The 25,287-nt window shown below is 39.2% G+C and overlaps 1 protein-coding gene and 2 long non-coding RNA genes across 12 annotated transcripts in view; 1 reads left to right on the top strand and 2 right to left on the bottom strand.

Moving 5' to 3' along the window:
* LOC122213929 overlaps positions 1–24,503 on the top strand; it is a 37,587-nt gene extending 13,084 nt beyond the window's left edge. For 6 of the 7 annotated variants that reach the window (XR_006199697.1, XR_006199699.1, XR_006199698.1 and 3 more), the window contains 3 exons: positions 1,878–1,976; positions 2,652–2,704; positions 22,702–24,503. This is a non-coding gene — a long non-coding RNA (uncharacterized LOC122213929). Of the gene's footprint in view, positions 1–1,877; positions 1,977–2,651; positions 2,705–7,995; positions 8,008–22,701 lie in introns of those variants that run through there. The other variant, XR_006199700.1, reaches the window with a different exon arrangement.
* LOC122213926 (olfactory receptor 7D4-like) overlaps positions 1–25,287 on the bottom strand; it is a 141,297-nt gene that overhangs the window by 27,679 nt on the left and 88,331 nt on the right. The window lies entirely within an intron of this gene.
* On the bottom strand, positions 126–22,906 carry LOC122213930. The gene is made up of 3 exons (XR_006199702.1): positions 22,825–22,906; positions 2,996–3,046; positions 126–807 (listed from the first exon to the last, which is right to left on the bottom strand). It is a non-coding gene; the product is annotated as an uncharacterized LOC122213930 (long non-coding RNA).

A 25,287-nucleotide genomic window follows, 5' to 3' on the forward strand; every position in this document is an offset into this window, starting at 1 on the left:
TCAGGAGTAGATTCCTTAATGCCCCTTACCCATTTAGCCCATGCTCCCTCCCTGTTTTTATATTATTTTTGCTTCCCTTCTCTTATGTTCATCTGTTTTGTATCTTAAAGTCCTCATATGAGTGAAGTCATATGATTTTTGTCTTTCTCTGACTAATTTCACTTAGCATAATACCCTCTAGTTCTATCCACGCAGTTACAAATGGAATGATAGTTCTATTTAAATTGTTCGAGGCCATATGGTATAAGTAGGTTTAAACCTGTCCTGAGTTGGTGGATGCTCCATATCTCATTGAACCAGTCTCTTCGTCCTGAGAATAGGTTAGTTCAGTTAAAGATTTGTGTCTTATTTCAGGAGGCAGTGATACAGGTGGGTTACCCAAGTTAGGCCTATATGGTACAAACAGTTGGGTATTTAATAAGAAACATTTCTGTGGAAACAAAAGAAAATAAAAAAGGTTAATGGTTGGAGTAGATTGCAATCCCAGTGTTTGAGTCCTGAAGGTAGCCAGTCAAGATTTCTAGATGCCAGACTTGACGCACGTTCAGATGCACTGAGGGCAGGCAGTATATAAGCTGATGGATTTTACTTGTTTGCAATTTGAGGGTCTCTGGTGATCGGAGTGGCCCACATGGCAGCAGGTATGAAGATGGCCCAGCTGCTGTGGTCATTTCTCTTTTTTATCAGGTTATCTCACCTTAGCTGATATGGCTTTGTGCCAAGGGCAGTTTTATTTCTCAATGATTCCAAGTTATAAGGGTAGGGGAAAAAGTTGGAAATGTTCGTTTGGAGAGTTGTAGCCAGATCCTGGAGGAAACAAAAAGAATTTAGTATCCGGTCTAGTTTACAGATAGGAAACAAAGCCTTAAAGACAATTAACAACACTAGAATTTGATATCCACAGAGGTGTATTACTGAAATGCAATTTTTTCTCTATAAACAGTTACCCCCATTTGTATCAGATAATTAAAACAACACTAATTTATTTGTGAAATAAGTTTTGTCTCATTAAATTTGGCTTGGTTATTTAAGTGCAGCAAGAATACTGATTGACCATATAGGCTCCTTTAAGTCTGCTTTGATGGAACTTTTGAGAGAGCGGGGGAGGGGCAGAGAGAGAGGGAGAGAGAACATCCCAAGCAGGCTCCACACTGTCAGCACAGAGCTCTGTGTAGGGCTCGAACCCACAAGCCGTGAGATCATGACCTGAGCTGAAATCAAGAGTCAGATGCTTAACCAACTGAGCTACCCAGGTACCCTGAGATTTAACTTTTAAAAGCCTCTTCGGGCTCAGAAGCCAAGGCAGGAACTTGCCATAGACTTGGCTTGCAATACCTATAGGTTTGGGTGAATTCCTCTCTTCGTGAGATCCCCCAACTATGGTGAAGTTCCTTTGCTTGCCAGAAAGTGATCTTCCTTACTCACCTGGAAGACTGCTGGGAGCCTTGTAGGCAAGGTACCAGGCCAGTTCTCCCAAGGGGCTTTTTTGTTTTGTTTAAAAAAGTTTTTTTAATGTTTATTTATTTTTAGAGAGAGACGGAGACAGAGCATGAGTGAGGGAGGGACAGAGAGAGTGAGGGAGACACAGAATCCGAAGCAGGCTCTAGGCCCTGAGCTGTCAGCACAGAGCCCAACACAGGGCTCAAATCATGGACCGTGAGGTCATGACCTGAGCCAAAGTCGGATGCTTAACTGACTTAACCACCCAGGTGCCCCTGCGAGGGGCTTTATTGGTTCCATAAAGTCCATCTTAATTCCTTAAAGCTGTCTGGTAATTGAATCTATGAGTATCATTCTCAAATATGACTTTCTACTTAAAGCCTTGGTGATAATAACCAGTGTTTCCAATTGTGTCCCATTATGTGCATGTGGAATAGATTCTTAACGAACCTACGCAAATAAGTATATTGCCCTGAAAATAAAAGTGCTCACTGAGAGTTTCCAAATTCTGGACAAATCACTTATGGAGAAAAAAGGTAAATATTTCATCCTTGTTCACAAAGGTATGTATCTTACCAAGTTGCTGATAGGTTAAGAGAAAAAGGTTTTATTAAATCTGGAAAAATGAAAACGTGAAGGAACTATAACTGTTTTACATAAAATGTCATAAAAATTATAATTACACTCACAGTTCATTCAATGCCTCATGATTTTACTGTTTGCCTTGAATCCACTTTTTCCATTAATTCTATAAATTTTTACCCAGTTCAGTTTTAGGATCTTACAGTTATTAGAAATCTGTACTTGTCAAAAATTCCTTTTCATGAATCTCCTTGAAAATGACCACTTTTATAGACACTTGCAAAGCAGTGCAGTAAAACAGTAACTACGTATAAATGAAAGAAGACTTTAAACATTGCCATTTTTAAGGTCAGATGAAAGAGTTGATTAAATTTATCAGGAAATTTGGTTATTTCTGTGACACATTTTAAGATAATAACTAGAATTATAAGTGATAGCATACGTTTTTAAGCATACAGGTTTTTAAGAATTTCTTACAATTTCTTATATTAATAATGTATTTGTTATAACTTGTATTAATTACATTTACCCACAGTATAACCTAAGAAGTTTTATTATGTATTTGATATGGTTTCCCATGTAACTTAACATACCATTTAACCTAATTAGTTTAATCTCTCTCTTATAAGGAAACAGAACAAATCTTTTGGGGTGTTCCAGGAGCCCTCTGGAAAAATCCCAGGTGAGTTCAACATTAAGACTTCACTTAGAATTTGAATTTTGGAAAGTTTGTCAGAAATATCAAAAGGTTTTGGGATGCCTGGCTGGCTCAATTATTAGAGCATATGACTCTTGATTCAGGGTTGTGAGTTCCAGCCCTACATTGGGTGTAGAGATTAAAAATAAAATCTTAAAAACAAGGTTTTAAAACAGTTGGTCAAATAAGGTAATTCACTATGAAGCAATACTTAATTATCCATTTAACCAAAATGACAATAAAAGATTTTAGAGCCAAATATAGAAGGTTACTTACTTATGAGCAAAACTCAGCTCTTGAGAAGACTAGGTTTACTTAAGCAAAGGCCTGAGGACAGAGATAACATGAAGCACAATAAGTTATTTTGCAACATAGAATTATGCTTTTTCAAAAGGTAAATTTAAAACTAAAAGCACAAAAAACTTTGGTGATCTCAAGAGCACACCAGTAATCCATGAAAACCAAATTCTAACTTTGTAGCAGTGTACTTTTTAATATTAAAATTCTTTTTACAATTTTAATTAGATCCACTCTAAGCCAGTTTGACCACACGTAAAATTCTTTTCCCAAGATTCCTTTTTCACAAACCTTGTACAACTATCTTTTTTACATTCAGATTTTCTATTTTTTCAAAAATGTTTATTATTTTGAGAGAGAGAGGGGGACAGAGAGAGACACAGAATCCAAAGCAGGTTCCAGGCTCTGAGCTGTCAGCACAGAGCCTGATGTGGGGCTCGAACCCACCAACCACGAGATCATGAGCTGAGCCAAAGTCAGATGCTCAACCAACTGAGCCATCCAGGTGCTCCCCTCTTTTTTCTTAAAACAAAATTATTTTCATTTCCCTTAACAAACATGCATTGTCATACCTAATACCTTTCATACACAAAGACATATTCTACCTTCCTTGCATACCTTGCTTTATTATTTCTAGTAATTTTAATTAGGTTTCTATGGGTTAATTCTAATTAATATACCTATAGAAACTTGAAGTAGTAAGCAGTTGTAAATTGTGGTATACCAGCATTCTTTAGATTCGTAAATTTATGAGTTAAGCTTATACTTCCTCAAAACACTTTGTAATAGCATAGTTTTTCAGTGTGGCACAGACAGGTTTACTAATAGCCCCAAATATCTTCTTTCTCTGTAATAAGAAACCAAAAGTAGGGGCGCCTGGGTGGCTCAGTCAGTTGAGCGTCCAACTTCAGCTTAGGTCATGATCTTGCAGTTCATGAGTTTGAACCCCAGGTCAGGGTCTGTGCTGACAGCTCAGAGCCTGGAGCCTGCTTCAGATTCTGTGTCACCCTCTCTCTCTCTCGGCCCCTCTCCCACTGGTGTTTGCCCTCTCTCTCTCTCAAAAACAAAACATTAAAAAAAAAGAAAGAAAAACCAAAAGTAGATAAGCTGGTGTTCAGTAATTAATGTTTCAGTATTTTATCTTATTTGGAAATGATCTTGATGATCTAGATATTTAATGAATTTCCCATCACTTATTTTAACTTAAGCAGAAGTTTTTTGTTTTTTGTTTTAAATAAACGCTACCCCCACCTTAGGGCTTCAGCTCACAACCCCAAGATCAGGAGTCACATGCTCTTCCAATTGAGCCAACCAGGCACCCATAACTTAGCAAAACTCTTAAAGTTCAAGCTACCAAAGAGATTTGGAAAACTTTTTTTTTTTTAATATTTATTTTTGAGAGAGAGAGCACGAGCAAGGGAGGGACAAAGAGAGGGAGACAGAGGATCCGAAGCAGACTCTGTGCTGAGAGCACAGACCTTGATGTGGGGCTCGAACTCACAAACTGTGAGATCATGACCTGAGCCGAAGTGAGACACTTAACCAACTGAGCCACCCAGGTGCCCTGGGAAACTATTTTTAAATAGACATACCATAACACGTAATTATTACTGAAAAATTTGCCTGAACTTTTATTCCATTTACATCTATCTAAATCATTTGTTCCCAACAATTATGTTTAGATTCCCCACTTTAGAGATAGCATGAATTTATTTGACTATTAAACCCAGATGGAATATAAGTTGTTTATCTACATTATATTTAATGCTAATAACTCTGAAGACATGCCTGCTTTAAGCCAAATGTAAACTAGGTTTTATTTACCAGAATAACCCCATGTCATGTGAACTGAAATGACATATAGAAACTAAATATCTTGAGTTTTAGGAATACTTCATAAGCACTTAATTTTAATAGTTTTTTTTTTTTTTGAATGTTTTCTTCTAGGAGTTTTAGTCCCTCTTGATTGATTGGTTTAGTGCTCCAAATAAAGTATAGTAGTGCAACGCCTGTAATTAGGCCCATAAAACATAATTCTCCAGGGGCACCTGGGTGGCTCAGTCAGTTGTGTGTTCGACTCTTGATTTCAGCTCAGGTCATGATCTCACAGTTCATGAGTCTTGAGCCCCGCATCAGGCTCTGGGCTGACAGTGTGGAGCCTGCTTGGGATTCTCTGTCTCCTTCTGTCTCTCAAATAAATAAGTAAACATTTTTAAAAAATCAGTCTGTCAGTCCTTGTCCAGACTCAGTTTTGAATAAGGCCTTTTCAGAGTTGGAACAGGTCAGGAGACAAAGAGTGAAGTGGTGACACAGAAACCATACGCCTGTTGTATTTTATTTCTGGTGGTGCCATTGGTTTCCTGTTACAAGGCTGTTTCACTCTTCTGTGTTAGGATACACACTCCTGGCATGACCCGCTGGTTCTGTTGTCACAGATGGAGGTGTACCATTCTCCTCACCTACAGGAATCCTTTCCTTGTGCCTTTAGCTCAGAGCTTCTCCTTGGGCAAGGACAGTAGCCTTGTAGTCCAGTTCACCCTCCTTAACTCTCTTTGGCCTTAAGGTGTGGAGGGAGAACCCTTATGCACAGTATTAGTCCATGAAGGCCCTTATGGTCTGGTAGTTTCTTTAAATCATATGGCCTTGAACACCTGTCCTGGGGAGATTGTTGGATTACTGCAACCTTTGGGCCAGAACCCGCTGGCAGGACAGTGGCAAAGCAGTATGCAAAATCACATAGCAGAGCAGCAGACCTCTGGCAAGTGGTACTTCACTCCCAGATGCTGTTACCCTCCTGAGTGAAGTGGTTAGTAAAGCAAGCTGAAGGTAAAGGATATTCCTCGGTTAATTGCAAGGGCAATACTGCAGTCCTGCTGGCTATGCCAGTTGTTTTGTGCTGGTCTCAGCCTTTCAATAACCAATATTCTAGTTGGATTGGCCCTTGGGGTTGCAAGGCACCCTTCAGCAATAACCATCAAGAAAGAAGACCTAGAAATTATACAGCTCACCTGAGGCCACACAGCAAGGTCTCAGGTAGAAGAGAGAAAATGCAATGGCCTGGCATTCTCCTTTTATCGGACTTGAGGGTGGGGGCCTGTGTACAGGCTTATTCTTTATTGGTGGATTTCAGACATAAGAGTAGGAATTTTGAAGTATGGAGAAATCAACCATGTTTCTAAAATAAAGGGGCTTCAGTTAGAAGAGGTGGCCTGGCTCTTCAATCATATAGCTGGTAATATGTTTACTCTGGTAACCATCTTTGCAGTGGATGCCTCTTTGAAATGGATGCCTTGGCCATCAAATCTTTTAATTTAATTTATTTTTAATGTTTATTTTTGAGAGAGAGACAGGGCACAAGCAGGGGAGGGGCAGAGAGAGAGACACACACAGAATCCAAAGCAAGCTCTAGGCTACGAGCTCTAAGCACAGAGCCCGATATGGGACTTGAATTCATGAACTGTGAGATCATGACCTGAGTTGAAGTCGGCTGCTCAACCAATTGAGCCATCTAGGTGCCCCTTAAATAAGCTTTTTTTAAAAAACTAAAAAAAAAAAAGAAGATACGAGGACAGCTCTGAGAGAGCATCAGTTGTACACACATTTGCATTATAGAGGTCCCAAAGGAAACACAGAGGTAGAAAGCTTATTTGGAGAAATTATGAATGAAAAGTTCCCTAACCTGGGGAATGAAACAGACATCAAGGTCTAGGAAGGACAGGGAGCCCCAAAAAAGATGAACCCAGCAATGCCCACACCAAGACATGTAATACTTACCGTGGCAAAAAGTAAGGATAAAGAGAATTTTTATTATTTTTTTTAACTTTTTTTTAACGTTTATTTATTTTTGAGACAGAGAGAGACAGAGCATGAACGGGGGAGGGTCAGAGAGAGGGAGACACAGAATCTGAAACAGGCTCCAGGTTCTGAGCTGTCAGCACAGAGCCCGACGCGGGGCTCGAACTCACGGACCGCGAGATCGTGACCTGAGCCGAAGTCAGCCGCTTAACCGACTGAGCCACCCAGGTGCCCCTAAAGAGAATTTTTAAAGAAAGAGATGAGAAAACCATTATATATGAGGGAAACCCCATGAGGCTATCAGCTGATTTTCAGCAGAAACTACAGGCCAGAAAGGAATGGCATAATACATTCAAGGTGCTGAAAGGAAAACCCCTACAACCAAGAATACTATACCCAGCAAGGTTATCATTCAGAATAGGAGAGAGTTTCCAACAAAAATAAAAGTTAAATGTACTTAGAAGAAATGTTAAAGGGAACTGAGTGGAAAGAAAATGACATAATGAGGGGCGCCTGGGTGGCGCAGTCGGTTAAGCGTCCGACTTCAGCCAGGTCACGATCTCGCGGTCCGTGAGTTCGAGCCCCGCGTCAGGCTCTGGGCTGATGGCTCGGAGCCTGGAGCCTGTTTCCGATTCTGTGTCTCCCTCTCTCTCTGCCCCTCCCCCGTTCATGCTCTGTCTCTCTCTGTCCCAAAAATAAATAAAAAATGTTGAAAAAAAAAAAATTTAAAAAGAAAATGACATAATGAGAAGTAAAAGGAAAAACTTTTAACAAGTAAAAGTAAACATACAATAAACATAATTGATTATCACTTGTAAAGCCAGTATAGACGTTAAAACAAAATATCAATTATATCTATAAACATTAGCCAAAGGACTCAAAACAAAAGATGTTATATACATACATAAATATATACATATGTTTACATATGTATATGTACACATATACATCATATACATAAAATGAGGGAAGGGGGAGTAAAAATGTACTGCTTTTAGAATGTGTTTGGACTTAACTGATCATCAATATAGACCACTGTATACGTAGGACACTATATATTAATCTCATGGTAGTCACAAGGAAAAACTTATAGATACACAAAAAATAAGAAGGAATCCAGAGAGAGGGGAAGATGGTGGCATAGGAGGACGCTGGGCTCACCGCGCGTCCTGCTGATCACTTAGATTCCACCTACACCTGCCTAAATAACCCAGAAAACCGCCAGAAGACTAGCAGAATGGAGTCTCCAGAGCCAAGTGCAGACGAGAGGCCCACGGAAGAGGGTAGGAAGGGCGGCGAGGCGGTGCGCGCTCCACGGACTGGCGGGAGGGAGCCGGGGCGGAGGAGTGGCTCACCGGCCAAGCAGAGCCCCCGAGTCTGGCTGGCAAAAGCGGAGGGGCCTGACGGACTGTGTTCCGACAGCAAGCGCGACTTAGCCTCTGGGAGGTCATAAGTTAACAGCTCTGCTCAGAAAGCCGGAAGGCTGGAGGACAAAGGGAGGGAGAGCTGCTGAGCCCCCGGATGACAGAGCTCAGTTTGGTGGGGAACAAAGTTCCAGTGCCATCTCCCCCGCCCATCTCCCAGCCAAAATCCCAAAGGGAACCAGTTCCTGCCAGGGAACTTGCTCACTCCGCGCAAACACCCAACTCTGTGCTTCTGCGGAGCCAAACCTCCGGCAGTGGATCTGACTCCCTCCCGCTGCCACAGGGCCCCTCCTGAAGTGGATCACCTAAGGAGAAGCGAGCTAAGCCTGCCCCTCCTGCCCCCGTGCACCTTGCCTACCACCCCAGCTAATACGCCAGATCCCCAGCACCACAAGCCTGGCAGTGTGCAAGTAGCCCAGACGGGACACGCCACCCCACAGTGAATCCCGCCCCTAGGAGAGGGGAAGAGAAGGCACACACCAGTCTGACTATGGCCCCAGCGGTGGGCTGGGGGCAGACATCAGGTCGGACTGCGGCCCCGCCCACCAACCAGTTATACACCACAGCACAGGGGAAGTGCCCTGCAGGTCCTCACCACTCCAGGGACTATCCAAAATGACCAAACGGAAGAATTCCCCTCAGAAGAATCTCCAGGAAATAACAACAGCTAATGAACTGATCAAAAAGGATTTAAATAATATAACAGAAAGTGAATTTAGAATACTAGTTATAAAATTAATCGCTGGGCTTGAAAACAGTATACAGGACAGCAGAGAATCTCTTGCTACAGAGATCAAGGGACTAAGGAACAGTCACGAGGAGCTGAAAAGTGCTTTAAACGAAATGCAAAACAAAATGGAAACGACAACAGCCCGGATTGAAGAGGCAGAGGAGAGAATAGGTGAACTAGAAGATATGGAAAAAGAGGAAGCTGAGAAAAAGAGATAAAAAAATCCAGGAGTATGAGGGGAAAATTAGAGAACTAAGTGATACACTAAAAAGAAATAATATACGCATAATTCGTATCCCAGAGGAGGAAGAGAGAGGGAAAGGTGCTGAAGGGGTACTTGAAGAAATTAGAGCTGAGAACTTCCCTGAACTGGGGAAGGAAAAAGGCATTGAAATCCAAGAGGCACAGAGAACTCCCTTCAGACGTAACTTGAATCGATCTTCTGCACGACATATCATAGTGAAACTGGCAAAATACAAGGATAAAGAGAAAATTCTGAAAGCAGCAAGGGATAAACGTGCCCTCACATATAAAGGGAGACCTATAAGACTCGTGACTGATCTCTCTTTTGAAACTTGGCAGGCCAGAAAGGATTGGCACGATATCTTCAGTGTGCTAAACAGAAAAAATAATGCAGCCAAGAATCCTTTATCCAGCAAGTCTGTCATTTAGAATAGAAGGAGAGACAAAGGTCTTCCCAAACAAACAAAAACTGAAGGAATTCGTCACCACTAAACCAGCCCTATAAGAGATCCTAAGGGGGATCCTGTAAGACAAAGTACCAGAGACATCACTACAAGCATAAAACATACAGACATCACAATGACTCTAAACCCGTATCTTTCTATAATAACACTGAATGTAAATGGATTAAATGTGCCAACCAAAAGACGTAGGGTATCAGAATGGATAAAAAACAAGACCCATCTATTTGCTGTCTACAAGAGACTCATTTTAGATCTGAGGACACCTTTAGATTGAGAGTGAGGGGATGGAGAACTATTTATCATGCTACTGGAAGCCAAAAGAAAGCTGGAGTAGCCATACTTATATCAGACAAACTAGACTTTAAATTAAAGGCTGTAACAAGAGATGAAGAAGGGCATTATATAATAATTACAGGGTCTATCCATCAGGAAGAGCTAACAATTATAAATGTCTATGCGCCAAATACCGGAGCCCCCAAATATATAAAACAATTACTCATAAACATAAGCAACCTTATTGATAAGAATGTGGTCATTGCAGGGGACTTTACCACCCCACTTACAGAAATGGATAGATCATCTAGACACACGGTCAATAAAGAAACAAGGGCCCTGAATGATACATTGGATCAGATGGACTTGACAGATATATTTAGAACTCTGCATCCCAAAGCAACAGAATATACTTTCTTCTCGAGTGCACATGGAACATTCTCCAAGATAGATCATATACTGGGTCACAAAACAGCCCTTCATAAGTTTACAAGAATTGAAATTATACCATGCATACTTTCAGACCACAATGCTATGAAGCTTGAAATCAACCACAGGAAAAAGTCTGGAAAACCTCCAAAAGCATGGAGGTTAAAGAACACCCTACTAACGAATGAGTGGGTCAACCAGGCAATTAGAGAAGAAATTAAAAAATATATGGAAACAAACAAAAATGAAAATACAACAATCCAAACGCTTTGGGACGCAGCGAAGGCAGTCCTGAGAGGAAAATACATTGCAATCCAGGCCTATCTCAAGAAACAAGAAAAATCCCAAATACAAAATCTAACAGCACACCTAAAGGAAATAGAAGCAGAACAGCAAAGGCAGCCTAAACCCAGCAGAAGAAGAGAAATAATAAAGATCAGAGCAGAAATAAACAATATAGAATCTAAAAAAACTGTAGAACAGATCAACGAAACCAAGAGTTGGTTTTTTGAAAAAATAAACAAAATTGACAAACCTCTAGCCAGGCTTCTCAAAAAGAAAAGGGAGATGACCCAAATAAATAAAATCATGAATGAAAATGGAATGATTACAACCAATCCCTCAGAGATACAAACAATTATCAGGGAATACTATGAAAAATTATATGCCAACAAATTGGACAACCTGGAAGAAATGGACAAATTCCTAAACACCCACACTCTTCCAAAACTCAATCAGGAGGAAATAGAAAGCTTGAACAGACCCATAACCAGCGAAGAAATTGAATCGATTATCAAAAATCTCCCAACAAATAAGAGTCCAGGACCAGATGGCCTCCCAGGGGAGTTCTACCAGACGTTTAAAGCAGAGATAATACCTATCCTTCTCAAGCTATTCCAAGAAATAGAAAGGGAAGGAAAACTTCCAGACTCATTCTATGAAGCCAGTATTACTTTGATTCCTAAACCAGACAGAGACCCAGTAAAGAGAACTACAGGCTAATATCCCTGATGAATATGGATGCAAAAATTCTCAATAAGATACTAGCAAATCGAATTCAACAGCATATAAAAAGAATTATTCACCATGATCAAGTGGGATTCATTCCTGGGATGCAGGGCTGGTTCAACATTCACAAATCAATCAACGTGATACATCATATTAACAAAAAACAAAAGAGAAGAACCATATGATCCTGTCAATCGATGCAGAAAAGGCCTTTGACCAAATCCAGCACCCTTTCTTAATAAAAACCCTTGAGGGGCGCCTGGGTGGCGCAGTCGGTTAAGCGTCCGACTTCAGCCAGGTCACGATCTCGCGGTCCGTGAGTTCGAGCCCCGCGTCAGGCTCTGGGCTGATGGCTCGGAGCCTGGAGCCTGTTTCCGATTCTGTGTCTCCCTCTCTCTCTGCCCCTCCCCCGTTCATGCTCTGTCTCTCTCTGTCCCAAAAATAAATTAAAAATGTTGAAAAAAAAATTTAAAAAAAAAAATAAAAATAAAAATAAAAACCCTTGAGAAAGTCGGGATAGAAGGAACATACTTAAAGATCCTAAAAGCCATTTATGAAAAGCCCACAGCTAACATCATCCTCAATGGGGAAAAACTGAGAGCTTTTTCCCTGAGATCAGGAACACGACAGGGATGCCCACTCTCACTGCTGTTGTTTAACATAGTGCTGGAAGTTCTAGCATCAGCAATCAGACAACAAAAGGAAATCAAAGGCATCAAAATTGGCAAAGATGAAGTCAAGCTTTCGCTTTTTGCAGATGACATGATATTATACATGGAAAATCCGATAGACTCCACCAAAAGTCTGCTAGAACTGATACATGAATTCAGCAAAGTTGCAGGATACAAAATCAATGTACAGAAATCAGTTGCGTTCTTATACACTAACAATGAAGCAACAGAAAGACAAAGAAACTGATCCCATTCACAATTGCACCAAGAAGCATAAAATACCTAGGAATAAATCTAACCAGAGATGTAAAAGATCTGTATGCTGAAAACTATAGAAAGCTTATGAAGGTAATTGAAGAAGATATGAAGAAATGGAAAGACATTCCCTGCTCATGGATTGGAAGAATAAATACTGTCAAAATGTCAATGCTACCCAAAGCTATCTACACATTCAATGCAATCCCAATCAAAATTGCACCAGCATTCTTCTCGAAACTAGAACAAGCAATCCTAAAATTCATATGGAACCACAAAAGGCCCCGAATAGCCAAAGTAATTTTGAAGAAGAAGACCAAAGCAGGAGGCATCACAATCCCAGACTTTAGCCTCTACTACAAAGCTGTCATCATCAAGACAGCATGGTATTGGCACAAAAACAGACACATAGACCAATGGAATAGAATAGAAACCCCAGAACTAGACCCACAAACGTATGGCCAACTCATCTTTGACAAAGCAGGAAAGAACATCCAGTGGAAAAAAGACAGTCTCTTTAACAAATGGTGCTGGGAGAACTGGACAGCAACATGCAGAAGGTTGAAACTAGACCACTTTCTCACACCATTCACAAAAATAAACTCAAAATGGATAAAGGACCTGAATGTGAGACAGGAAACCATCAAAACCTTAGAGGAGAAAGCAGGAAAAGACCTCTCTGACCTCAGCCATAGCAATCTCTTACTCGACACATCCCCAAAGGCAAGGGAATTAAAAGCAAAAGTGAATTACTGGGACCTTATGAAGATAAAAAGCTTCTGCACAGCAAAGGAAACAACCAACAAAACTAAAAGGCAACCAACAGAATGGGAAAAGATATTTGCAAATGACATATCGGACAAAGGGCTAGTATCCAAAATCTATAAAGAGCTCACCAAACTCCACACCCGAAAAACAAATAACCCAGTGAAGAAATGGGCAGAAAACATGAATAGACACTTCTCTAAAGAAGACATCCGGATGGCCAACAGGCACATGAAAAGATGTTCAACGTCGCTCCCTATCAGGGAAATACAAATCAAAACCACACTCAGATATCACCTCACGCCAGTCAGAGTGGCCAAAATGAAGAAATCAGGAGACTATAGATGCTGGAGAGGATGTGGACAAACGGGAACCCTCTTGCACTGTTGGTGGGAATGCAAATTGGTGCAGCCGCTCTGGAAAGCAGTGTGGAGGTTCCTCAGAAAATTAAAAATAGACCTACCCTATGACCCAGCAATAGCACTGCTAGGAATTTATCCAAGGGATACAGGAGTACTGATGCATAGGGGCACTTGTACCCCAATGTTTTTAGCAGCACTCTCAACAATAGCCAAATTATGGAAAGAGCCTAAATGTCCATCAACTGATGAATGGATAAAGAAATTGTGGTTTATATACACAATGGAATACTACGTGGCAATGAGAAAGAATGAAATATGGCCTTTTGTAGCAACGTGGATGGAACTGGAGAGTGTGATGCTAAGTGAAATAAGCCATACAGAGAAAGACAGATACCATATGGTTTCACTCTTATGTGGATCCTGAGAAACGTAACAGAAACCCATGGGGGAGGGGAAGGAAAAAAAAAAAAAGAGGTTAGAGTGGGAAAGAGCCAAAGCATAAGAGACTGTTAAAAACTGAGAACAAACTGAGGGTTGATGGGGGGTGGGAGGGAGGGGAGGGCGGGTGATGGGTATTGAGGAGGGCACCTTTTGGGATGAGCACTGGGTGTTGTATGGAAACCAATTTGACAGTAAATTTCATATATTAAAAAAATAAATAAATAAATATTGTAAAAAAATAAATAAATAAAACTGCCACCCACCAAAAAAAAAAAAAAAAAAAAAAAAGAAGGAATCCAAACATAACACTAAGTAGAAAGATAGAAATCACAAGGGAAGAGAGTAAAAGAACTACAAAAACAATCAGAAAACAACAAAATGGGAGTAAGCACATAGCTACCAATAATTACTTTAAATGCAAATGATCTAAGTGCTCCAATCAGAAGACATAGTGTGACTGAACTGAATGGAATGGAATGGAATGAATGAATGAATAAGACCCATCTGTATATTTCATATAAGAGGCTTCAGACCTAGACATACATTCAGACTGAAAATGAAGTGGAAAAATATGTTCCAGAGGCTCCTGACTGGCTCAGTTAGTGGAGTGTGTGATTCTGGATCTTGGGGTCATGCCTTTGAGCCCCATGTTGCACATAGAGCTTACTTTGAATAAAAAATATGCTCCATGCAAATGTTAAGTAGAGAAACATGCTGGGGTAGCATTACAAAATAGACTTTAAAACAAGCACTATAATGAGACAAAGGAGGGCATTGCATAATGGCAAAGATACCAATTCAGCAAGAGGATGTAACAGTTGTAAATATCTATGCACCTGGTATAGGAGCACCTAAATATATAAATATTAATAGACGTAAACAAAGAAATTGACAGTGATATGATAGCAGTAGGGGACTTTGCCACCTCACATATCAATGGATAGATCATCCAGACAAAATTATTAAGGAAATGGTGGCTTTGAATAATACATTAGGCCAAATATATACAGAATAGTCCATCCAAAAACAGACTATACATTCTTTTCAAGTTCACATGGAACATTCTCCAAGATACATCACCTGTTAGGCCACAAAACAAGTTTCAGTAAGTTTCAGAAGATTGGAATCCTATCAAACATCTTTTCTGACCACAATGGTATAAAATTAGTAATTAATTACAAGAAAGCAACTGTACAAAAACACAAACGTGGTGGCTGACAATGCTACTAAGCAAGCATTGGGTCAATTAAGAAATGAAAGAAGAAAATTTAAAAGTACCCCAAGAAAATAAAAATGGAAACAATGCTTCAAAATCTTTGGGACATAGTAAGAGTAGTGCTAAGAGGGAAGTTTATAATGATACAGGCCTACCTCAAGAAATGAAAATTTCAAATAAATCTAATCACACATCTAAAGCAATTAGGAAAAGAAGAACACAAAGCCCAGAGCTGGTAGAAGGAAGGGAATAATAAGGACCAGAGCAGAAACAAATGAACAGGGACTAAAAAAATAGAAAATATCAATACAACCAAGAGCTGGTTCTTTGAAAAATTAAAAATGAAGAACCTTTAGCCAGACTCATCAAGAAAAAGGACTTAAAATCAGAAACTGAATGGGAGAAGTTAACAACTGGCCCCACAGAAATACAAAAGATCATTAAGAGACCAGAAATACTATATGCCAACAAATTTAATAACCTAGAAAACATGTATAGAATTCTGGAAACATATGTCTTCCAAGACTGAGTCAGGAAGAAATAGGAAATCTGAAGAGATTGACACTAACAGAATTGTATTGGTAATCAGAAAACTCCCAACAAACAAAAATCCAGGACCAGAATGCTTTACAAGGGAATTCTACCAAACATTTGAAGAGGAGTTCAGGGCGCTTGGGTGACTCAGTCAGTTGGGCAACTGACTTGGTTATCAGCTCAGGTCATGATCTCACAGTTGTGACATCAAGCCCTATGTCAGCCTCTACACTGAGCGGGAGCCTGCATGGGATTCTCGCGTCACATGCATATTCTTTAAATAAATAACCATTAAAAAAAATTTTTTTTAATGTTTCTCTCAAGAATGAATAAACAGAGTGCAAGCAGGGGAGGGGCAGAGAGAGAAGGAGACACAGAAACTGAAGCAGGTTCCATGCTCTGAGCTGTCAGCACAGAGCCTGACATGGGGCTTTGAACTCATGAACTGCGAAATCATGACCTGAGCTAATGTTGGATGCTTAACCGACTGAGCCACCCAGGCACCCCAATAAATAACCATTTTTTAAAAATAAAGAAGAGTTAATACCTATCCTTCCAAAACTTTTCCAAAAAGTAAGGAAAAAAGAAAAGTTCCAAATTCATTCTAAAAGGCCAGCATTAATGGGGCACCTGGGTGGCTCAGTTAAGCGTCTGACTTCAGTTCAGGTCATGATCTCACAGTTTGTGAGTTCGAGTCCCATGTCAGGCTCTGTGCTGACAGCTCAGAGCCTGGAGCCTGCTTCAGATTCTGCGTCTCTCTTTCTCCCTGAACCTCCCCCACTCACATTCTGTCTCTGTCTCTCAAGAATAAATAAACATTAAAAAAATAAATAAAAGGCCAGGATTGATGATGATGATGATGGCAGCAGCCAGCATTACCTGGATACGAAAACCAAAGACACTAACAAAACAAACCCGTGAACCATAAGGCCATTATCCTTGATGAATATAGATGCAAAATCCTCATTATTAGCAAACAGAATTAAATAATACATTAAAGTATAATTTGCCAAGGTCAAGTGTGATTAAAAATTCCAGGTATGCAAGAATAAACAAAATTAAGGCTAAAAGCAATATGGCACAAAACACACATAGATCAATGGAACAGAATAGAGAACCCAGAAGTGGGCCCACAAACATATAGCCAACTAAACTTTGACAAAGCAGGAAAGAATATCCAATGGAATAAAGACTGTCTCTTCAGCAAATGGTGTTGGGAAAACTGAATAGCGACATGCAGAATGAACCTGGACCGCTTTCTTACACATACACAAAAATAAACTCAAAATGGATGAAAGACCTAAATGCAAATAGGAAGCTATCAAAATCTTGGAGTAGAAAGGAGGCAAAAACCTCTTTGGCCTTGGCTGCACCAACTTCCTACTCAAATGTCTCAGGAGGCAAGGGAGACAAAAGCAAAAATGAACCATTGGGACCTCATCAAGATAAAAAGCTTCTGCATGGCAAAGGAAACAATCAGCAAAACTAAAAGGCAATCAACAGAATGGGAGAAGATGTTTGTAAATGACATATCGATAAAGGATTAGTATCCAAAATCTATAAAGAATTTATCAATCTCAGCACCCAAAAAACAAATAATCTAGTGAAGAAATGTGCAAAAGGCATGAATCGACACTTTTCCAAAGAAGACATCCACATGGCTAACACATGTAAAGATGCTCAACATCACTCATCATCAGGGAAATACAAAGCAAAACCACAATGAGATACACCTCACACCTGTCAGAATGGCTAAAATGAATAACTCAGGCAACAACAGATGTTGGCAAGGATGCAGAGAAAGAGGATCTCTTTTGCACTGCTGGTGGGAATGCAAACTGGTGCAGCCACTCTGGAAAACCGTCTGGAGGTTCCTCAAAAAATTAAAAATAGAACTACCCTATGACCCAGCAATTGCACAACTAGGTATTTATCCATAGGATACAGGAGTGCTGATTCATAGGGGCACATGTACCCCAAGGTTTATAGAAGGAAGCACTGTCGACCATAGCCAAAGTATGGAAAGAGCCCAAATGTCCATCAACTGATGAATGGATAAAGATGTGAGATATAGATATAGATATATAGATATAGATATATCCCCACACACACATATACACAATGAAATATTACCCAGCAATCAAAAATAATGAAACCTTGCCATTTGCAACAACATGGAACTAGCGTGTATTATGCTAAGCAAAATTAAAGAAATACAAATATATGACTTCACTCATATGTGGAATTTAAGATACAAAACAGATGAATATAAGGGAAGGGAAGCAAAAATATAAAAACGGGGAGGGGGACAAAACATAAGAGATTCTTAAGTGCAGAGAACAAAGGGTTGCTGGAGGGGTTGGGGGTGTGGGGAAGGGATAAATGGGCAGGGGGCATTAAGGAGGACACTTGTTGGGATGAGCACACTAGGTGTTACATGTAGAGGATGAATCGCTGGATTCTCCTGAAATCATTATTGCACTATATGCTAAGTTTGATGTAAATTATAAATAAAATTTAAAAAATAAAAGCAATATGGTCATCTCAATAGATGCAAAAAGAAGTATCTGACAAAACTGAACATTTGCTCATGTTAAAAACTCAAAGTGGGTTTAGAGTAAACATAATGTAATAAAGGCTATATATATGAAAAACCCACAGGTAACATATTAAATGGTGAAAAACTGAAAGTTCTGAGATCAGGAATAAGACAAGGATATCGTCCTCACTGTTTCATCAACATAGTACTACCTGGAAGTCCTATCCACAGCAATCCGACAGGAAACATAAATAAAAGGCATTCAAGTTGTTAGAGAAGAGTAAAATTAACTATTTACAGATGATATACTATATATAGGAAACTGTAAAGGTTCCACCCAAACCTATTAGAATAAATGAGTTCATTCAAGTTTCAGGGTACAAAATTAGTATACAGAAATATGTTTGCATTTATATATGCTCATAATGAAGTAGCAGAAAAAGAAATGAAGTAAACCAATTCCATTTACAATTGAGTCAAAAGTATAAAATACCAAAGGAGACATACAGATGGCCAAGACACACATGAAAAGATGCTCAACATCACTAATCATAAGGGAAATACAAATCAAAATTACAATGAGATATTACCTCATACCTGCCAGAATGGCTAAAAACAATACAAGAAACAACAGATGTTGGCAAGGATGCAGAGAAAGGGGAACCCTCTTGCATTGTTGGTGGGAATGCAAACTAGTGCAGCCACTCTGGAAAACAGCATGGAGAGTACTCAAAAAACTTAAAAATAGAATTACCCTACAATCCAGCAATTGGCATTACTAGGTATTTACTCAAAGAATAGAAAAATACTCATTCAAAGGTATTCATGCACCTCAGTGTTTATAGCAGCATTATCTACAGTAGCTAAATTAGAGCAACAGCCCAAATGTACACCGACTGATGAATGAATAAAGAAGACATGGTGTAGGGGTACCTGGCTGGCTTAGTAGTACAGCATGTGATTCTTGGTCTCAGGGTTGTGAGTTTGAGCCCCATGTTGGGTGTAGAGATTATGTTAAAATTTTTTTAACTTTTTTTTTTTTTTTTTGAGACAGACCGTGCAAGCAGAGGGGCATTGAGAGGGAGGGAGGGAAGGAGGGAGAGAGAGACAGTCAGTCAGTGCGAGCAGAGGGGCAGTGAGGGGGAGAGAGGGAGAATCCCAAGCAGGTTCTACACTGTCAGCACAGAGCCCAATGCAGGGCTCGAACTCCCAAACTGTGAGATCATGACCTGAGCTGAAACCAAGAGTCAGATGCTTAACTGACTAAGCCACCCAGGCACCCAGTTTTTTAAACTTAAAAAAAAAAGATGTGATATATGTATATACAGTGGAATATTTCTCAGCCATTAAAAATGAAATCTGCAAAATAAGAGAAAGAGATCATTTAGTACCATATGATTTAACTCGTGAGATTTGAGAAATAAAACAAGCAAAGGGAAAAAAAAGAGAGGCAAATGAAGAAATAGACTCTTAACTATAGAGAACAAACTGATGGTTACCAGAGGAGGGGATGGGGTTGGAGGGATGGGTTTAAATAGGTAGTGGAGATTAGTATACTTGTGATGAGCACCAGGTGATATATGGAATTGTGGAATCACTATATTGAGCAATTGGAACTAATAAATCACTATGATAGCTGAAATTTTAATAAAAACTTGTTTTAAAGGTATAAAATACCTAGGAATAAGTTAAACCAAGAAGGATAAAGACCTATACTCTGAAAACTATAAGACATTGATGAAAGAAATTGAAGGTAAAGCAAAGAAATGGAAAGATCGACCATGCTCATGGCATGGAAGGACCCATATTGTTAAAATGTCCATACTACCCAGAGCAATCTACAGATTCATTGTAATCCCTATGAAAATACCAACAGTATTTTTTCACAGAATTGGAACAAATAATACTAAAATTTGTATGGAACCACAAAGATCCCATGAAGATTGTCAAAGCAACCTTGAGAAAGAACAGAGCTGGAGTATGACAATCCCAGGCTATAAGCTATCCTACAAAGCTGTACTCATCAAAACAGTATAATACTGGCAGAAAACGAGAAACATAGATCAAAGGAACAAAATTTAGAGGCCAGAAACAAACCCACACTTCAAAGGCCAATTAATGTACAATAAAGATAACAAGAATATACAGAGAGGAAAATACAGTCTCTTCAAAATGGTGTTTGGAAAACTGTACAGCTACATGCAAACGAATGAAATAACCATGTTCTTACACCATACACAAACATAAACTCAAAATGGATTAATGACCTAAATGTGAGACTTGAAACCATAAAACTCCTGAAAGAAAACAGAGGCAGTAATCTCTTGAACATAGGCCTTAGCAACTATTTTCTGGATATATCTCCCAGGCAAGAAAAACATTAAGTGAAAATGAATTATTGGGACTACATCTAACTAAAAATCTATCGCACAGTAAAGGAAACCATCAATAAAATGCAAGGACAATCTAGTGAATGGGAGAAGATAATTGCAAGTGACATTTCATACAGGGTTAATATTTAAAATGTATAAGGAACTCCTAAAACTCAACAACAACAAAAAATCTAATTTAAAAATGGGCAGAGTCCCTGAACAGACATTTTTCTAAAGACTTACAGATGGCCAACAGACACAAAAAAATGCTCAACATCAGTAATCATCAGGGAAATGCAGACCAAAACCACAATGAGATATCACCTCACACCAGTCAGAATAGCTGTCATCAAAAAGACTGGAAATATTAAGTGGTGACAAGGATGTGGCAAGAAGAGAGCCCTTGTGCACTGTTGGTAAGAATATTAATTGGTGAAACCATTGTGGAAAATTGTATAATGGTTTCTCAAAAAATTCAATAAAAACAGAACTAATATGATCCAGTAATTCCACTGCTGGGTATTTACTCAAGGAAAGTGATCAAAATTTTAAAATGTATTTGCACCACTATGTTCACTGCAGCATTATTTATAGTAACCAAAGTATGGACAGTAACCTTACTGTCCATCAGTAGATGAATGGAAAAAGGTTTGGTATATGTGTTACACACACATACACACAATGAAATATTACTTGGCCATAAAAAATGAAATCTTGTCATTCATGACAGCACAGATGGACCTAAAGGATATTGCTAAGTGGGATAAGTCAGAGAATGGCAAATATTAAGTGATTTCACTTACATGTGGAATCAGTGAACACAAAACAGAAAATTTCATAAACACACAATACACATTGGTTGCCAGAACAGAGGATGTTGGGAGATGGGCACGATACATGGGGGAAGATTAAGATTAAAATTTTTAGTTACAGGGCACCTGGCTGGCTCAGTAGAGCATCTGACTCTTGATCTCAGGGTCATGAGTTCAAACCCCACACTGGGTGTGGAGCCTACTTTAAATTTATAGTTACAAATAAGTCAATGGGAATCAAAAATACAGAGAATATAGTCAATAATATGGTCATAATTTGGGGGACAGATGGTAACTATAGTTATCTTTGGCATCGTATGCAGTACAGAATTGCTGAATTGCTATATTCTACCCCTAAAACTAATATAACATGGTATGTCAACTGTGCTTCAATTAAATACACACAGACACACACAGACACAGCCTTAACAATTCCACTAGGACACTCTTACCACTTCATCATTCACAGTTGTTTGCTGTAGGTTTCTCACTGTTTTTAATAGCCAGTATATTCCTGTATTTCATAGTTTGAGACTGTATGCCTATGAATTTAAATATTCTTCCTGTATCATCTGAAATGGCCATATTTGTTCACTGATAAAATTCAGATACTTAAAACTGCACCTTGCTCATGATAGGTACATAATAAATATTTGAATGAATTAATACAGGAGTTTACTTTCTAACAAATATGGTAATTTCACTTTTCTTCCAGCTTTATTAATATACATAATAATGTGTAAGCTTAATGACCACATGTTGATTTGATAGACTTCTATGTTGCAAAATGATTACTTACACAGTGTTAGTTAACACCCACATGACTTCACATAATTATTTCTTTTTTTGTTGTGAGACAATTGAAGAGTCTCTGTCAACAACTTTCAAGTGTGTAGTACAATAGTATTAATTGCAGTCACCGTGCTGTAGAACCTATTCAGAACTGGAAGTTTGTACACTTTGATCACATCTTACTTCTCAAAATCCACAACACTAACCTCCTGGAAAAGCTCTCCAAGAAAACGTTCATGTCCCGGATAGATCACACTGAGTTTAACAGATATAACACTGCAGTCTGACAAGTGGACCCCTAAATTGATCTCTGTCTTGCCCTGATCTTTAAACTGTCTTTGTAAATGTTCTATCTTGTTCCCACCACATAAGGCCTGGAGGTCACATCCAAGGTGTGTACCCTCTTAGGACCCATTAACTATAACTTCTCTCATAAGCAAGGCAGCACTGATAATATAATATTTTAGCCTAAACTTCCATAAAAAAACAATCTTTCAAGCATAGCCATACTTCTGTTCACTGTTCTCATTACTTCTGTTCTGGGTGCTTTCATTTTACAGGCTGGAGGCCCAAACCCTGGAGGTAGTTTATTGTTTCAACCAAAGAGCAAATGCTGAGACCCATATCGAAGTAGTTATCTGCTGGGAAAGGATACCCCAGGCCCACATCCCAAATGGCATCACCTGTGCACAGAATCTCATTGCTGGCAGGGATACTGGCCTAAGATGACATCACTCCCTCCGAAGATCTCCCGAATAGAAATGACTTCGCCCAGTTCATGAGCTTCTGCACCAGCAATATCCGTGGCTGACCCTCCTAATGCAGAAAGTAGACAAAGGACAATATTGCTGATCTTCTTTTGATATTCTGTTTTGTTCCTGAGCTGCTTGCAGTCTGCTTAGCCCATTATCCAGGCATACCTGCATTCTGCCAAAACATACCCCCACGCTGCCATGCTTGTAGGGGAATCTGACAGAAAACTATTTGTGTCTTTCCAAAAATAACTTTTTTCCAGGAGATACCTCACTCCTATTAGTCTGCCTCTTAACGCTGTGGGAAGAAGACCACTCTCCAGCACCTTCTACGGCAGCCCTCCATCTTTCCACCATGACCTCCTGCCCTGCATCACCAACCACAAAATACTAATCTTTACATCTATTATCATTAGCTCATGGCCTCCAACAGTGTAACTGCCAAGCTTGCCGCCTTGAATATTGTCAAATGCACACTTTATAAGTCCACAAAGATACTGTTAGAGTCCACAAAATAATTTCGTATCTTTACATAGTACCTACCAGATTTAATAGAGACCTTGGTTATGGGCTAGCCTACGAGGACTTCTTATACTCCCATAATGTTTTCCATGTATTCCATGGCAACTTAAGCCACACTCTCTGATAATCACCACTACCATCACCCCAAAGTTTCCTTACTATCGAACCATCAGAAGATCAGTTGCCTTAATCATGTTCTCTTTTGCTCTGTGTTTATGATGCTTTGACACTTTAGGGATCAATCTGTCCAGGAAGATACTGCTCCTTCAGGTCTGGCTAATCCCTAAAGATAGTAAACAACTTGATCAAGAACATTTCTTTCTTGTGGAAACCAAATCATCCAGTATCCAATATCCCCAACCTCCTTTAACTCTTACGTGCAAAGCCAGTATTTCTCCTAAGTCAACCCAGGGCCAGATACCAGAAAACTAGATACATTGCCTATGACCCAAAATCTGGTGGCATTAGTCAAACTAGTCAATTCTGTTCAGCCCTACCTTGCTCTTTCAGTGGAAACCCAATGAAGACTGTGGCCTGTGTTTTCTCCTTTCTTCAGACCAATTCTGAACCCTCATGGGGAGTCATGCTGTCTACCCTTTGGGCTGTGGTAAACTTTTCCTTCAGTGTTTTTAATCTCCCTGTGTCTTTATTCACTTTCAGAAATTAAGATCAAGGCACCAATCTACCATTTCTTTGCTTTTTTCATAAGTTTTACTACCTATGTATAGATCCCAAAGCAAAGTATTTCCCTCCTTAGTTGATTTTTGAACTATATATAAAAGCTTGTTACTGAGTCATTCCTTTGTTATTTTATTCACTCACTGTGTATTAGTGTTCAAACTTATTAGGTAATTACAATGTTTTTCCAAAGTGTTTGTGCAATATCTCTGTGGTTTAATTTGCCTTTCCCTATTACTGATGGTATGAACATCTTGTCAAGTACTATGGCTATTTGTTTTCCTCCTTGTTGGAATACCAGTCATAGCTTTGGCTAATTTTTCTAATAGTTGTTCTTTTAAAATAATTTTGAAGTCTTTTGTTAATGTGCTACTCCTCATTCATGAATAACAAGATTGCATTAGTTTCCACTTAATGTGTTTTCAGTTTTGATATAGTGTCTTAAGAAGAATATCTTTTTTTTTTTTTTTTTTTAAGAGAGAGCACTAGCTGGGGAGTTGGGGAGAAGGAGAAGAGAGAGAATCTTAAGCAGGCTCCACACCCAATGAGGAGCCCTGTGTGTGCCTTGATCTCATGACCCTGAGCTGAAATCAAGAGTTGGATGTTTAATGGACTGAGCCACCCAGCACCCCAAAGAAAGATTAATTTGGGCATAGCTAATTTTGTTTCCAAAATTTTCTTTTACTCTGTGGTCATAAATATGTTCACCTGTCTTGAATTCCCAAATTTTTATACTTTTTGTTTCTCATTCATGTGCTTAATCCATTTAGAATTGGCTTTTCTTTTTGTTACCAATATGTCTAATTTTGTCTCATCCACCATGAACATAAAATTGTCACAAGACTATGTATTGAAAATTTTGCCTTTCTCTGAGAACACAGAGAAAGGAGCACTCTTGTACACTGTTGGTGGAAATGCAAACTGCCAGTCTGAAGAGCTGGTACAGCCAGTATGGAGGGTCCTCAGAACATTAAAAGTAGAACCACCCTGTGATCCAGTGATCACACTACTTGGTATTTAGCCAAAGAATACAAAAGTATTATTTCACATGCACCTCTGTTTATAGCAGCACTATCTATAATAGCCAAATTATGGAAACAGCCCAAGTGTACATTGATGAATGGATAAAGAAGATGTGGCATCTGTAACAATGGAATACTAGCCATAAAAAGGAATGAAATCTTGCCATTTGCA

Source organism: Panthera leo, chromosome A2 (assembly GCF_018350215.1).
Source record: "Panthera leo isolate Ple1 chromosome A2, P.leo_Ple1_pat1.1, whole genome shotgun sequence".
NCBI classification, from domain to species: domain Eukaryota; kingdom Metazoa; phylum Chordata; class Mammalia; order Carnivora; family Felidae; genus Panthera; species Panthera leo.